Genomic DNA, 14,344 nt, shown 5'->3' with positions numbered 1-14,344 from the left:
CGCATTATAATATTGTATTCTTTTGTACAGTAAAATATTTTGTGTAATGGCTTTGTCCTTTATTGGAAGCTAATTTCCTTCACTTCTTGTATTATGTTTGCGAATTTCCATTTCCATTATTTTTTTAAAAAATATTTTGGTATAATGTTTTTTTATTATTTTTTGTATGAATATCATCGCATTAAATGTCATAATCTGTTCCACGGTTAGCCAATATAGTTGATTTAACATATTAATTGCTTTTGAAAATCAATTTCGCAAAAGTATTATTCTCATTGCTCTATTTTGGAGAATTTGCCACTTATGTTGTTCTTTATACATTTATACATTAGAAAATAATGAATTAACTAATAAAATAAAATAACTGTTGAGCAGTACCTAGTCAAAATGTTGAGGATTAATGGAGTTGGATAAATTGATTGTAGTTTTCCGGATTTTTTTAGGAATTTTTCCAAAAAAAGAAATATTCTTTCCAATTTTCTTTTGCACGAATGCTCAGCAAGGTTGGAACTTAATATAACTCCTAAGTATTTCATATCAGTAAAATTTTCAATAATTTCATCATCAATTTCAATTTTGCTCTCACCGTACGTCTTCTTACGTCCAATTATGATACATTTTGTCTTTTTTGTATTTAATTTAAGTTCATTATTTTGCCATCTTCAAACATTATTTAGTTAATCGATTGAAATATTTATTAATCCTTCAAAATTATAATAATATTTGGCTAATTTATATAGCGCCGTTTTCGTGAGAAATCACCTCAAGGGCTACCTCAATAGTTATCTCCATTTGTGTATATTCGTGTATCATCAGCATAAAGTGGTACTTTGCATTTTGAAAATATTTTTACCATGTCATTAATATAGATTATGACAATAAATATCTGAGGACTGATCCCTACGGTACTCCTATTTTATTATCCATTCCACATGGCCAAGTTATTAAAAATATGTTATCATTTACCGAATTCCGTGTACGAACAAAAGACACTCTTCTGATCTGTAATGAAAAAAAACCGCCTAAAAAAAATATCAGCAATTAAGAAAATATGAGAATTTGCCGTTTTAGTGGTATTATTTATGTTGCAGTGAGGTTATTATGGATCTCGAATGCCAATCCGAGTTATGCTGGTTTAAAAAATCTTCAATACTAAAATATTAACAAAAGTGAATTAATGCAAAGCAATCGTATAAAAAGTGGTATCTTTTTTATGTGATTGATTTGTCCAATCCTTTGTGTTCACTCGAATACCCGTGCAAAGTAAGTGATTTTTTATTTAAATAATAACTAAAACAAGTATCTTGATACATTTTCAATGAGATTCGTCCAAGGCGCCCCCAATATGATTACAAAAAAAACTTCACCTTTCCTATTTTTGATCGTCTCCGTGGTCTAGGGGTAAGAATCTCTCGATTCGAATCCCGGCTTACACAAGTAAATTTTGTTTGAAATTAATCCCGCTCCCCATTCTTACCGGTAAAACACTCTTTCAATTGAGCTCCTGAGAAAGAGTTAAATTTGGTTCGTTTTGACGATCTCATATTTCAATTTAAGAATTAATAGGATTATCTCTAGTTGCGGCCGTAACCATTTTATTTTGTAATTTTTTTTTCTGTGTCATATTTCATTGATATTCATTAATATTATTTACTTCCTCATTTAATTTTGGGTATATTTAATTAATTTTGCAAATCAATTACGTATTATCTCGGATGCGTGTCCAATCCAACAAAGCAAAAGCAGGCGGATGTGTGTAATATTATAGCCTTTAGGATATGCTAAGCAGCCATTAGAACACTGGCCGACTTGCATGTGTTCCTCTGTTGCATGGACTGCAGACTGCAGCGCCATACTTGTACTTGTTGTGGCCGGCGTATATTATAATACGTGTTATTATACTATAAGTTATAGTCTTTAAGCACTGTTCGCAGGGGCACGCCATGCGCCACTGGGAGTGCATAATACTGACCAATTTGCTGGGACATGTGTTCCAGGCTATATGGAATACGGTTATTACTCGAGGTGTGTTGCACAGAACAAGTATTTTAGGAAGAAACTGCACTATATTCATGAGATCAAACGATGTGAGATTTACGCGGAAGAAATTTATGCGACTAAATTACTTGTATTGCTACTCATAATTTCTTTTTGACGTTGACCGAGCATCGCCACCTTTTATTATCTTATTGTACGAAGGGTTCAAATTTGTGAAACAAGCAATATGAGTCATGTACAATTTTTATAAGGCCCATGATGACAACGAAATGATGTTGTAAAGTTAACCTATAAATCCCTGACAAATGAAGCTGCACACACTTCGTGAAGTCACCATCATTTTTAAGATTTTTTACTGATTCACACGCAGAGATAAACTGTTCTTATGTAATTACCCATTATTTATTTCTTCTCTGTACTGTACCTTCTAGTTCTGAAATAATACAAAGAAAAACAAATTCAATTACATCACTTTTCCAGAACATTCTTACTTGTCAAACAGGCTATATTTAGAACATCGCATTTTTTCCTTGAAAATCATATGAGACACATTTCCAGAATTCTAAATTAAGCATGATGTCTTGTCAAATCTCACATGCTCCACTTGGAAAAAAGTAATATAAGGCGATAAGAGCTACCCGCGCGGGACGCGGCAGTCAACAACGAGAAATGAACCTCGGGTTAAGGCGGGGCGGCGAGGTAGTCTTGGCGCTTGCCTTAAAAGATAAAATGAAAATTATGAGTTGCGGCCGCCTCTCGACGGCGGCAAATATTTACCTTTCCACTGCAGCCCGAGATATGGATCCGTATGGGAATAAATTGAAAGTTTGCCCCAGACGGGCGATGTTATCGGCAAGGGCAATCAGCGCTCAGGGCTGTCACGAGAAAGGAGAAAAATAAGAAAATTTTAAAACGCAAATAAGTTATTCTGAAAATCTATTCGAATTGACCGAAAATAATATATTGAAATAAATAAATATATTGAAGAAAAATAGATTCACAAAAACTAAGAACATGTTGAAGGAGTTAAATATCTTGTCATTTAAACAAATTATTTACTTTAATACCATATTTTTAATCTACAAGATAATCAATGGCCATACGTCTAGTGAATTCCTAAGAAAAATTGATAAACTACAGAACAAACACATACATGAGACGAGGAAAAGAAATGAATTGAGACTCCCCTTCAGGAAAAAAACACAGAGTCAAAAGTCATTAATGTACGGAGCGTTGAAGATATTTGGAGAGCTACCAGAAGAAATAAAATCAGAAGAAAACGTAAAAACATTTAAAATTAAATTACGAAAATATGTGATTGATTCATTTTAAATGTGTTACTATAATTATATGTATGTGTATATAAGGATTGTATTAGGACATTTATAACTATGTACCTACTTAAAATACCGCAATAAACAATAAACAAAAAGATTGTCGAAATGTGTCTAAGATGAAACGAAGATATATTTTAGATATTATAAAAAGTAAAGAGAAACTTTCATCTGCATTATCGGCTGTCTTTTGTGGCTTTGTCCTAGTCCTTGAGCTCTTGAAAAAACAAATTCCAAGTCGATAAAATTTGAAGCACCTTATAAATATAGGGAGACAGTTTTGTGTGTTTTTATATGTCACAATGATAGAACATTTAGCGTTTATACCAACGGGTTCAGTTTAATTCATCTGTGCCTCTAGTCCCGAATGCTTTCACTGCCCTTTAACAATGGCACTCATCTGTTATTTATCAAATTCTAAATTAAATTAGTTGATAATATTTACGTTATTTTCTGCCTCTTATTACATATTCAAAATTGGTTTCTCGTGTAGAAATACCTATTTTGAAAAAATAATCAACATTCCTTTTCAATCTAAAAACATCTAAAAAAATTTCTAGCTGCATTTCTCAATTATAACTATATATTTACTCGTACAAATAAAACGGTCGTAGTATGGTGTTATAATATAGTTTATTTATAATTTATTGTCTACTTAATAGATTGAACCTTCGTAACAGTGGCTAATAAACGTCATACTGGATGCTTGCTTCGACATGGTATTGTACAAATAAAAATATCCTTCCATATTATTGGTACCGCCACAGGTATTTCTATTTTCAAAATATTGAATCCCTATTGTTGAGAAAACAATGCCAAGCACTTTGTTGGAGCAACTTATTCCGTGATTGAAACAAATCGCCTGTACCAACAAAGTGCTCTCTGCTTATGTAAAGTACATTACTTCGGATAACGTGCTATTTAACAGCGTTATGCAAATTATTAACTATGGGCTATTATTTCCCTTTGTTGCAATTGAATCAATTCACAGTGCGTTATGTAGATTATGGGTCACGCCAACTACTAGAATATGGACAATCGAGTTAAATTTTGTAAAATCGTCCCTAGATTCGAACACATCTCCTTTACATACAAGTTTTGTTTCAAAAAACATCGATTTGATTAACATGTCATATAACCGTGCCATGTTAATAATGCAATATTATAACGGTATTTTATTTTTACTGCTGCAATTTAATTAATTCACTATCCGGCCAGTAGGTGTCGCCCACATCACGCCAACTTACAACAGGAAAAAAAAGAGTAAGCTTAACGCCTACCAATTATGTTAATATTACATTGATCCGCGTGAGAAGTTCGCATATATGATATATTCATGCGCGTGTGGTCAGTAAATTTGCGAGAATATTATATTAATTTCACACAAGAAAGGAGAGGTGTAGAAGAAAACATCAGAGCTAACGTTGTATTTAGAAAATATGTTTTAGTGAGAAAAAGAAAATCGATGTATTTAATTAATAAAAAACACAGCATAGAAGAGGGAAAATATATAGGCGGCTTCATTTCGATTTTAAAATCACACAGAAATTGAATAATTCTTGTTCTAGTCGGTACCTAAGTATAAAAAATCAATATGACTGAGATTTATGAGCGTACAAGGTTTTTCGGTGTCTCTTCATTATGGCCTGTCATTCAAGATAATATCTACATTGTGTTAATTACAGTTTTTTTTATTAAGGATGGGTTGTTTCATAGAATATGAACCATTCATCAAATTTCAACGTTCATTTTCGGGTTCTGTAAATGTCTTATTCAAGTTCTGTTATTATATCATTATAGCTCAGATACTCGACAAAACTGAAATATTAACAAAACTTGAAGAGAACTTACACAGAACTTAATAGTTTACTTTTAAATTTGAAGAAATTTTCAAGTTGTCTGAAACAACCCGTCCTAATAAGCCGACATTCCAATATCACATTAAAACGTTAAATAGTCAATACAGTGTGTTCGTAGGTATATAAACGTAATAAGATAATTAAATATTTTTCCTTTAAAAAAAATAATCATTCAGTGAATGCTGTTTCTGTTGCCTTCCTTAGATGAATTATTTTTCCGACCCTGCTTGGTTGAGTGAAGCGTGAGGGTGTTTAGGTTGTAGTGTAAAGTGTATGGAGTAACGATGCTCAGTTGATGGTGAAAGAAGCCTTTCATGGTTGACCCTCGGCTGTTGAAAGCCTCCGCGGAAAAGGCGGACTGGCACGACCGCTGGGGTGGAAAGCAATTTAAAATAGTTTAAAATTTTAAACAGGGAAGATAGAAGAACCTCTTTGGCCGCGCACACAGGGCCTACCTTCTATGCGCGTTTTGTATTACTATTCAATTTTAAATTTGTGATTGAACAAGGCGATTGATGGAATTTTATACACTTTTTTTTTAAATACCAACAAAAAGATGTAGCATAAAAAAGTGTTTTTTTTTAGATTTATCCATAAATAATCTTCAAATAATTTTTTGAGTATTTTAGTACCCTTATAAGAGAATAAGTCTAGGGAATATTGTTGAAAAAAATTTTTGGCCACAGACAAATAAATAATTAAGAAATCAAATGTGCAAAACAAAGTGACCTCAATCAGTGTGGATTCCTAACTTTCGGGTATATCAGAGTACTAATATTATTAAAAATGGTATTTCTGATACTGCACGTGAAAACGATTTTTTAATTTTTTTAATTAAAATGTATGAAGATTTTCACAAAATTTCAGTTCAGCTGATTCAGATTTCCTGAAAATCTTCAAACAAAAAATCAATTTAAAAAAAAATGTTTTCAGCTACAACATAAATAACGCTTTTTTGTAATATTAGCACAGTGGGAGTTGACATTGCGTTTGGGTCCCACCCAGTCGTAGTGTGTTCAATTCCTCGGCTGGCTAAATCCTCATTCACGAGACAAGCAACATTTTCCGCTCACTGTGGTGGTAGTAGGAGATTAACAAATATTGTCAGGTTATTCGTAACCTGGGAATGTTTATTTTTCTTAAAAAAAAAGTTAATGAAATCAATTGTGACTATATGTGTTCGGGCCTTCTTATCAATGTTCAAGTATTTATTAACTATCTTGCCAGTTAGGAGCGGCTCAAGTGCGTTATTCAAGCTTGTCTGGAGGCGTCTAATGAATCTAATTTACTTGGATAAAAAATAAATCTTTTTGGCTGTAGTAAACATCATCCATGAAAACCACTTTCGACAAATGTTAAAAATATCACTGCTCACTGCTCAACTATCATCTAATGTAACACATGAATAGTCTACGGCAGTGTTTCTAAAACTTTTTAGGTGGTCCGGCCATTTTTGTAGATCTTTTTTCTAACCTACTTAAAATTGTATCACCTTTACTGATTTAACTCTCAAGGGTTTCATAGATTATGCTCATAGGCTACAGACAGGCTAATGAAAGTATTGGACAATTTAAGTAAGAATGTAGATATTTTAATAAACTTGATCAATTTCACAAAAAAATAGGGATAAATAAGCTTAATTCTATACACAAAGATGCCTTTAACACAATCGGTATTTTTCCACAGTAGTTAAATAAAATATATTCAAATTAAAAAAAAAGTTTTCATTCACATATTTTAGTGTCTCGTCTGTTACGGTACTAATCACCAACTAATGTTTGACACATCACACAGTGGCGATGTGTAATGGAAAAAAAATTATTTTAAAAAGACTATATCTTACTTTTTAACTCTATGCCCGAACTTAAATCTTTCAGGTACGTACTTACACGCCTTGTACATAACAAAGTACAGTGGTTTTCCAAAAATTAACTAATCAATATATTATAGTTATTTTAGAGCCACGCATTTCTTGCCATCCTGGTTTTGTATGGAATCAGGCAGAAGTATACACATTAGCGTCTGGGAGGTTTTGCCTGTTAGGTAACTAAAAACTCTCAAATTTGAACTGAACTACAGAGAGAATACAACCAACTTTAGCTTCAAACACTGGCACTAAATAAACGCTTTGCAATTAATAGCAAATTTCGTTTCTCACTTTAGGAAAATGATAATCTACCCCAACTCTTCGTTTGCTCATAAATTTGATAAAAAAACGTAGGCGCCATGTTGCAAATGTCAAAGAAAACACGTAGTTTTTGTAAAACAATAACACTTGGCACCCAAGCCCAAATTAATGTCTTGGCGCATTACAGTTTTCTTCCCATTGAATGGAGCTTACTTCCCCAATTAATAAAATAAATAAGTATTTTCGTGAATAATTTCCGATTTCCTATAATCTCACGAATAAAGTATCTCGATTCACGTAATCATTTAATCAAGTATTGTGATTTCTTCAATATTAATATTAATATTAATTAATTAATTTAATTAATTTCTTCAATATTAGTTAATACGTACTTCGATTAAGTAAGAATAATTTAAAAAATAATAATGATAACATTTATTTGTCACTGAGCTTGAAAATATCATAATATTTGACTGATAATATTTACAAAAAGGTCACTGCTTTTACATGAATACCATACAAGAGTCCTGCTTCCTACCTTCTGTAGCCATTGAGACTATGGCATCCGTAATTGGGTATGTTGTGATGCTGAAAGTTGTGGGTAGGGGAAGGAGACGGGGAAGAAGAAGGTGGGAGAGTACCTAGATATTCAGATATAGTCACTAAACACGGCTAAAGCCATTTCAAGTATCGTTTTAATTCTTACACCAGGGCGATAATGAGAGTATATTCTACTCTGCCGCAAGTTTACTTTATATTATTTAAATGAATAAATTGTGAAATAACACAAATTAATTAAATTAAATTTACTAGCGCACGCCGGGATTTAAACCAGCAATTTTCAGCTTATCCCTCGACCGTCAAAATGTAAATGTGGATTTAATTTTTTTTATCATATTACTTTATTCTTATCGGGATTTAATATTTGTGGGGTATTATGTCCTGTTGCGCTACATCATCTTAAGCCAACATTTCAGACAGTGTTATAGTGTACATCATCAGAGCAGATGTGTAATCTTACGTAATACTTACACATTTTATCAGTAATTCTTACAAAAACGTGTAATAATACTTTTTCTGTGAAGATATTAAATAGTTCTTTTTTCCGTTTTCAAGAAATTTTCACATTTATTAAACTCACAAACGACTTAAAAACAATTTAACATCGACCCATACTTAAGATATACACACAACCATATCAACGAAACAACACAGCGATATCACAAAGCCACACGAACAACTTATATAAATAAGCATTCTAATGATATGCAAACACAGTTATTTCATCGACCCACAAACTAAAAAGTTAACAGTTTTGTTCCACACACTATTACACATACGAAACTTATATACGAACCCACAAAACTGCATAAAAAAACTAAAGAGCGTTATCATTGTTCCATATAGGCCACTAAATTTAGCATACTGATAACGCACACGAACAGTCATATCAGCAACCCATATTTTAAAATTTACCCTAAAATATAATGGATACTAGATACAATGTAATAAACTCACACAACTACATAATAAAACAACAGAGTGGCCTATATAATAAGGCAAACTAATGATGCATAAAAACAAAGCCATATCTTTAAAGTTGACAAAATTGTGCCACAGAACACACAAAATATATCATGAACTCACCTAACTACCTACATATATTCTGAAATAACAGGGCGCTATCACGGAACTACACAAGCAGCATCTCTTTAACAAACCCCACTCTCTCGCGTTGATTTATTTTTCGTAGGATGGAACACCCTCCACACGACTCCTGTATTGTGCTTGTTTTCGTAATTGTCATTCGGGTAGCGCATAGCAGCGGGCTTACAAATGGCACCCGACCCGGCGGCCACATCTGGGAACAAATAAAGGCACGTCCACGGGCATCAACACCATTCGGGCATCCGTCGGAACGGCACAATATTTTGTTTGCCTCAAGAACACTATTGGTCGTCGTTGGTATTCTGACCGCGGAGGAAAAAAATTGAGTCGTTCCCCCGGATGGATCACGCCGCATAAATTTGCAACGAGCGCAAACGGCGCGACCGCTTCGTTATTCCGAAGAGGCCGCCGAGGAATCCGGCTACAGACTTACAGACGAACGAGTTTTCTTGGATAGTACGTCATTATTATTAGAAGAGAGGTGTACAAATTGACAAGTTCTTCAGAATGGACTTTAACTCATACCAAAAATAAACATTTAAAATCATAAAAATTATGAAATTCATTCCTATGAAAGTAGGTGTACAAAATGGACTTTTACTTTTAAAAATTTACGGTTTAAAATAAGGCAAAAGTCTGATTGGGGGGGGGGACTGTTCTTTATACATGATGTTCGGGGGTAAAGGGCACTTACTTTTGGAGGTGATTATACATGATAGTATGAGTAAAAAATAAAAATAAAACATTTTCCGAAATTCAGACTTTTTTCCATAAAAAAAGACAAGGTGGTGGGGTGATGTTCTTTATACAGGGTGTCCGGAGGTAAAGTGCACTAACTTCGGTATGTGATTTGACGTGTTAAAAAATAATGAAGGTAAGATTTGAGCACTACAAAATGCAGAATGTAGAGTATGGACAAAATTGACTCGAGCGATTTTTGGCATATAACGACTAATTTGCAAAAAGTCATAATGTGCCATATTGATATAATCTAAAAACATGGGATAACCGGCGAAATCTAAGTGAATTTTGTTGGATATGTTCCTGTATTAATATTTTCAAAAATGATATTTATTAAATTAAAAAGTAAATTTATATGCAACCAATTGTTTGAGTTGATATATTTGATTTTCTCGGGATTAAACAATCTTGAACAGTCTAAGCGGCTTTGAAGAGAGAGCAAAGCACGAATCTACATACTTTTTAAGAGTGTGTATGTGTACCTGGTACGGTTTCATCAACAAGAATACTATTTATATGTGCAATATTTTTTTATTATTATAAAATTTAACATTTTCTATCTATTGTAAATCGATACTAAACGACTGTAAAAATATTTTATTACCTACGTACTATTATTTGGACTTTACAACATTGAGACATTACCCAAAAAAAACTGAAATAGTTTTGGCTTCCTCAACATTTAAAGTAGGTTTATTGAACATTTTGAAATCTTTATAGTAAATATTATTTTGTGTTGCCGATAAATTTGTCTTAGGAAGCCTAAAATCTTTGCAGTTTCCCGTATGATAGCTATTTACTATTAAAAATAACACTTTTATAACCTATAATCTGGTAACATTGTATTTTTTAACCAATGTATAAATACTAGGGTATTATAGAGCAAACATAGCCACACACTTAGAATATTAAGCTGGCGTTAGATTGTTTTTATCCTTGTATATCTGCTGCAGCGCAATATAGACCTCAAACCTCTGATCCGAATCATTTCCATTCTTGTAACTTGCGTTTTATTGCTCAAAAAATTATACTTGTGTTCAGGTGGGATGTTACAGTGGTGTTGTAGACCGATTTCCTGGTTTTAGGCTCTAATTTTTTAATCTATTGAACTTTATGTAAAAAATATTTTTGATTTATAAATAAAATGCAACACATTTTTCCCGAGTCTCTTGTGTTACACATCTGCTCCATTTACGATTGAAACGATTGGTTGTCATTTTAATGGAAATCTTGGAAGATACCTTTTTACTCTCGATATCGCTATGGTGAAAGGCCATTATTCAGAATGGAGACGTTGCTTGAAATAGCTTTAACAATGTTTAGTGACCAGGTCTGAATAGTCAGGTACTTTCAAACCTAACCCTACCCAATCTCCCCCCCCCATTTCACTGAATGTACAATAAGGAATTCTAGTAATAGTATATATATTTTTATGAAAGTTCACCCCCTAACTTAAATACCAGTTTTTTTTTACAAATGTTAATTTCTTTGTTAAAATAATTTTTAAACTTAACTTTTGTGTTAAATTATGTATAATAAAACATACAAACTATTCAGTATCATCGTTTGTTGAACCATAAGAAAATGTGTTTTTTGCTATAATATGTTTCACTCAAGTTCCTTATTGGTTATGCAATAGTGCCACTGGATTCGGGTAGATGGGATTAGGTATTGTTAAAAAAAATAAAATAAAAACATGACTGAATGGCACAAGTATCTTTATAAAATGCATAAAATACGATACCTAAATATTAAAACGAGAACGTTATTTTATTTTTATTGGCTGCAATAATACATTTTATATGGTAATACAATATGTCCGCACAGGGCGTCAACTATTTCACCAAAGCTTGCAAAAAATATTTCAAGAAAAAAAACCGCGTTGTTTATTACTTAAAATAATGTATTGAATACGTAATTGGGTTGGTAAATTATCATTGTATTTTATAACATACAATAAATTATTTCCCAAAGAGTTCCAAATAGGGGGGCTGGTTACGGAATTATAATTATTACCTCGGTAGCTACCCAATTAAAATAATATTTTTGGAGGAGTAGAAGTTTAACCAACATTCTTTATTTGAAACATGAAACTCACCCCATTTTACGATTTAAAAAAAAATCTATATTGTTTTTCATAGTAGGGAATCTACATCATAAATGGACGTAGTTATGTTATTTGTTTATTTTATAATTATTTGGCCATTTTAGGGATGGGAATATCAGCATAACATCTGGCCACCTGTACGGTTGCAGGGTAAGGGTAGTTTGAAACAAAAAACTCATAATATTCAATTTATTAGACCGACTTAATGAAGCTTATAAACTAAATTGTAATAATTTATTGTCGATGAATATAATATTTACAAATCTCAACACGAAACATAAACCATAAAAAGACAAAAAAACACATAAAACGTTACAGTCGATACTGTATTCATGTCAAAAGAACTTGCAGATTTTTTAGGGTTATGCTTAAATTCTATTAAAAATTATAAGTTTTAGATGTAATCTAAAGTGTGCTTAGTGTCAAAGAAAAAAGTTTTTAGTTGATAATAATTCTAAAGGTTCATAATAAATATAAATATATCATTTAAAAAAATAAATATGTACAAAAGTCGATTTCAATAATGGGTATCTTATATAAATAAAAATCGGATAGGTATTATATCCTAGGCATTATAGTAGCTCCAAAGAGTGAACGTACGTAACGAAATCATTCCAGTTTTATTTTTCTTTTTCGTTTTCATACGAGACATGCGAGAAGGAAGAGGACGATCGTCGATGACATACGTACTACCTCTATCTGGGACTACTGTATCTAGTTTGAAAATATGTTCGGGAAGAGCTTTTTAATCGACGATAATATTGGTAATTCTTATAGATGGTCGATAAAAATCACGGAAAATAATAATGTTTCGGCATTGTATCAGTATTGGCTCGGTAAGACAGAGGATCTGGTTTCGACTCCAAGTTGCCACCATTACTATTTTATTTCATACTAGCTGTACTCCAAGACACGTTGCTGTGGATCAAACTGTCTGGGCAGATAGAAAAACAATGGAGCATGTTGCTTTTACGTCCAACAGATGACCATGTTTATTTATAAAAAAAACATTTTTTACCTTTCACAGATGACATGTACATAATAAAGGTGTGGAACATACTCGTATTCGATTGCAAAGTTGTGTCAAAATTTCAAAGCAATCGATGAAGAACTTTCGGAGATTTAAGATTTTGAACAAACGAACACAATTTTATTTATTTAGAGATTTCATTAAGAATTGTTAATATTATCTTCTTCTTCTATGATGCAAAATATAATAGCCTAATTTATCGGTGATATTGACAAAATCATTTGCATTAACGTGTGTGGGTACTTTCAGAATTTATGGGAGATGCTTAGGGAGACTCGTTTCCGTAGATTCTAGAAAACTAGTCGTATTCATTCAAAACAATACTATGACTGGTTCTGCTATTAGTTTTTCTTGCTCACCCTATTTTTTTAGCACTTCAAAAGCTTCAAACAATAGTCAATAGGCAAGTGTAGCCAGCCTTTATGCTCTAGTTCTCCAGTGGATCTATTCTAGAGGTGGAAATTAGACGAAACAATACGACACGATAAGAAAGTGGCCGGACCCTGGAGAAAAATTGTTTTCAAGCAATCAAAATACGATTTGCAATGAGAAACCATTAGTTTTTTATCAAGTGTAATAAAGATACATTATCGAGGTAACAACATACTTCTGAATTAATAATTACTACGATCGTTTTTTTGTTGAATTTTCAAGGTTTCGTTAAGAAAAAAAAACATTTATTTAGCTTGTTTGGAATTTCTTACTTTGTTTTTTGGTGCATTACTTGAGAAAATAACATGAAATCTATATTAATTTTAAATAAAGATTAATTATTTAAATAATAAATATTCATTACTATTCCAAAGACGATCAACGTAATACCGTTAGTTATTTTTATATCCCAAAAGCGTTGCATTTGCATTACGTTTAAAAAATGCCACGCACAAAGTTATAAATAATAGTAATTTTACTGTCGTAAAAATTTACTTCTCTATATTATAAAATAATAAAAGTTTTATCTACACAAAAAAAAATTCTAAAGAATTTTTTTAATGTTTTGATTATTACAATCGCATAAAATAAATTAAGAAAGTAAACTTTTACCTTACCTTCAATCAAATCCAAGTCGAAAACATGACCACAAATTATAGCAAAAAAATCACCTTAAAGTTTCGCCCGCTGATAAACATCGTTCGTTTTTATTATCACTGAAGCGGTCGTAAGGCCCAGAATCACGTGGGACGTTATCTCACTACGGGTCGCAAGCGGGAGTATTGCGAAGCCGCGGGAGCACGCGATTCCCGCCCGTAACGGTGCAGGACACAGGACGTTCCGCGAGGGGTGGTGGTATGGCACTACCCGTGAACATCCCCTTCGCAGGACGCCCGGGTGGGGAGGGCCAGTGCGCATGCGCATGAGCGCTAAACAAATTATAACTTCTTAATAGAGGAAGTGCGGAATTATTTCGAAACGTCAATGCAGATTGTGAAGGAGGTAAATATCACGATGTCTTACACACTGATATATGTAGATAAAGCG

General features: G+C 32.6%; 1 protein-coding gene across 2 annotated transcripts in view; it reads right to left on the bottom strand.

Annotated features, from left to right (window-relative positions):
* Window positions 1–13,994, bottom strand: part of LOC149424498 (kin of IRRE-like protein 1) — a 267,924-nt gene extending 253,930 nt beyond the window's left edge. For both annotated transcript variants that reach the window (XM_089651621.1, XM_089651622.1), the window contains exon 1: window positions 13,915–13,994. The gene's annotated coding sequence lies outside the window, so the exon portion shown is untranslated. The remainder of the gene's footprint in view (window positions 1–13,914) is intronic.
* Window positions 13,995–14,344: the final 350 nt, after the last annotated feature.

The sequence above is a fragment of the Hesperophylax consimilis genome, chromosome 4 (genome assembly GCF_061612785.1).
Source record: "Hesperophylax consimilis isolate HC1 chromosome 4, BYU_Hcon_1.0, whole genome shotgun sequence".
Classification (NCBI taxonomy): Eukaryota; Metazoa; Arthropoda; class Insecta; order Trichoptera; family Limnephilidae; genus Hesperophylax; species Hesperophylax consimilis.
Note: the sequence above shows the minus strand (reverse complement) of the source record. Positions and strands in the feature narration are given on the sequence as shown.